The sequence below is a fragment of the Haematobia irritans genome, chromosome 5 (assembly GCF_050003625.1).
Source record: "Haematobia irritans isolate KBUSLIRL chromosome 5, ASM5000362v1, whole genome shotgun sequence".
Taxonomy (NCBI): domain Eukaryota; kingdom Metazoa; phylum Arthropoda; class Insecta; order Diptera; family Muscidae; genus Haematobia; species Haematobia irritans.
Window position 1 is genome coordinate 73,715,225 of NC_134401.1, and position 3,489 is coordinate 73,718,713.

The window sequence follows — 3,489 nt, forward strand, 5'->3', positions numbered from 1 at the left end:
GCACGTTCCTAATTTCAAATTCCCCGCATATTAATAAATTAATGCTGTTTTATGACACCAACAGGAAGGAAATCGAATTATCAATGCAAAAGTATTTACAAATAATGTTTAAGATATTTAAAGTTTTGTTGATTTGTTCTTATTTGTCGATATGTTTAATAAGATTATTATTTTCAATTGGTATTATAGTGTATTATGCAGTGTAGTGTATTATATATATTTTATTTTGACGAAAATAAATAAATTATACAAAATTCATAGAATGTTGGCTTTGACTTTCAATTTGAAGTGGCGATATCATTTTCATCATGTTAATTTTTAATTTGACTCGCATCGAAAATTATTTGAGAAATAATTGAGTAGCGATGCATTTCAATTTGAGGATAACACTTGAGAAATTATTGCTAATGTGTTGAATTTTACTGTTGAGGGTAATGCCTGTTTTTTGTTGAGGACGCGATTTCTCAAATTGAATATTACACTAATCCTTTGAAAAAATGTTTGAAAAATTTTTGAAATTTAGCATTTTTCAAACGTTTGTGTTTATGGGGAGGGCTGTTTTCTTTTTGCACTGATAACCAGTGCTAAAAGAAAACGCAAAAAGTTACCAGTTCAAATTTCGATTTTGATTGGCAACACTTGGCCCCCAGCTGTCAAAATCATTCCTATTGTTTACAAATAAAAACACGCGGTAGAAAATTAATAATAAATTTAAACCAAAAACGAAGGAGTTCCCAATAAACACAAACGTTTGAAAAATGCTAAATTTCAACAATTTTTCAAAGGATTAGGGTAATATTCAAGTTGAGAAATTGTTGAGAAAATCGCGTTCACAACAAAAAACAGACATTATCCTCAACAGTGAAATTCAACACATTAGCACCCTGCCAGCATTTCAAGGTTTGTTTTCATCGCTATCCTTTTCACGGACGCCCAACAGAAACGTTTGTCAAGATAATTCGCGATAATTCGAAAATTACAAAAACAAAATGTTTACAATCGTAATGGCGACTCATGTATGTATGTTTTCAGCACTGTCATTGCACGGATAACCAGTGCAAAAAGAAAACGCAAAACGTCTAACCATTTCAATTTTCGATTTTGATTGGCAACACTTGGTCGTCAAATGTCAAAATCAAAGTTATTGTTTACAAATAAAAATAGGGGGTATACATTTAATAATCAATTTATAGAAATAAGTGTACCAAAAACGAAAGAGTGATTATTAATTTTAAAGGATTTGCTGCTTGCCTTTCAAAAACAAATGACTGCTGGCAACAGCTACGTGCGTGGAAACAGATTCAGTGCGTCATGTTTATCAACCAAACGCGTGGAAATATGGGAATTTGCTCAAGTGGTGGATTTACAAGTGGCTAATACCACAAGCATGTGTGGTATAGAAATGGATATGCCAATTGCATCAAAATCACAAAAGCCTAGTTAACGTAGAATTACAGACTTCGGCCAGCCATCACAAGAGGGAGAGAATATACAGGAAATATAATTCAACTTAATACCACAAATTATTTAATTAAACACCATGTCATCGCAAAATGTAAAATAATTTACCCACGCCGAAGTTGCCAAAAATATTACAAAAGAAAAGAATTGGTTCATAATCCACAACAACGTGTATGACGTGACCCCTTTTCTCAATGAGCATCCTGGTGGTGAAGAAGTCTTGATCGAACAAGCTGGTAAAGATGCTACAGAAAATTTCGAAGAAGTTGGTCACAGTTCATATGCCCGTGAAATGATGCAACAATACAAAATCGGTTAACTAGTTGCTGAAGAGCGTACAAATGTTCCAGAAAAATCCGAACCCACATGGAATACTGAGCAAAAGAACGAGGAATCGTAATGAAGTCATGGCTGATGCCTTTTGTCTTGGGTTTAATAGCCACCTTGGTTTATAAGTTTTTCTTTGGAACGAAATACCAATAATTGTAGGCAGAGAAAAACATCACCACCACCAGCCACAAACAAATATCGCAAGTTTATTTGTATATTTAGTTGTGAAAGGGATTTCTTGCTGTTTTAGACCATAAAACAAGTCATACAAAAAACAAAAACAAAACATATACAGTGACTCACAAAAATATTCTTTTTTATATCTTGAAATCGCAAACCGCTTAACATTTATATGAAAAAGTTTTATTAAAATGTTTCCATGTATATACATAACAGCAAAACGTAAACAAAAATCGTGAAATTAATTTTATTGTATTATTTTTAATCATTAAATCAAAAAACTACAAAAAAAAGCTCACAAAAGTATTCGTCGTATCAGTAATCACATTGTATGAGACATTATTTTGGTCCACTTAGTATTTGGAATAGTACCCTTTGTTAGCGCAAATGGCTTCCAGTCGTCTTGGCATCGACACGTTTCTTGAGAGATTTTGCCCCATTCTTCTTGTAACACTTTTTTTAAGGGCTGTCCAAGATGAAATTTGGTTTTGTCCGATCCACGGTTCCAAATGAGATCCTAGTTTTCAATGGGGTTGCTACCTGGGCTTTGTGGTTGCGTTTTGAGATATTTAGTGTTGTGAAGGAGCCATATTTTCACATCCCAGGCCGTGTGTTTGAGGTGTTTGCTTGTTGGAACAAGGAGTCTTTATCACGAAATCCCATTTTAGAGGCGCTGGAGTGAAGATTTTCTTTCAAAATTTTTAAATATGTTAAAAAACATTTAGGCGTTCATTACACTTGTTTTTACATTTTTTATTTTCAAGGTTTCCCTAAGCTTTCGCCGTGAAAATAAAAAATGTCGAAAAGTGTAAGACAAAAGTTTTTATTATTTTAAAATGTATTAAGAAAATGTAACCATTAAAAAAATTAGGTTTATTTTAGTTATCGGAATTATTATTTCTTCAGCAAATTAACTTAACTTTATTCATTTTTGGATTACGTTTGTATAATTAACCCTCTAATGCCCCAATTTTTTGGGCATCTGAATAAATATTTAATGTTAACGACACAAAAGCAAGAAAACTAAACAAGAAAATTTTATAGGTAAAATTCAGTATATGCTGCAAAGCCTCTTGAACAGTTCCAACTGTTTTCTTTTTATTTTACCCATTTTTATTGTTTTAAGGTGTGTTTTACTAAAAGCTTCCTTATTTATTGAAGCCCGCCTAAAGGCGGGATTGGGTATTAGAGGATTAACTAAAGAATAGAAAAATTATACACAAATGAAGCGTAAATATCTAAAAAATTCATGAAAATTTTAAATTTTACCGCAAAATCCAAACCAAAATCATACTGTCTTGGTGAATATTTTCTAAATAATGATGAAGAAGGCAATTTTATTATTATATACTATTCCAAATGCTATTTTTATACCCTCCACCATAAAATGGTGGTTTTTTAAGTTTGTCATTCCGTTTGTAACAGATCGAAAAATTGCTCTAAGACCCCATAAAGAATAGGGTGGTTAAATTTTCAAGGGCCGATGTTGATTTTGAATAAAACACAAACTATTTAGGA

At 32.1% G+C, this 3,489-nt stretch overlaps 1 pseudogene; it reads left to right on the forward strand.

The window, feature by feature from the left end:
* Positions 1-1,113: 1,113 nt before the first annotated feature.
* On the forward strand, positions 1,114-3,489 carry LOC142238623 (cytochrome b5-like; annotated as a pseudogene).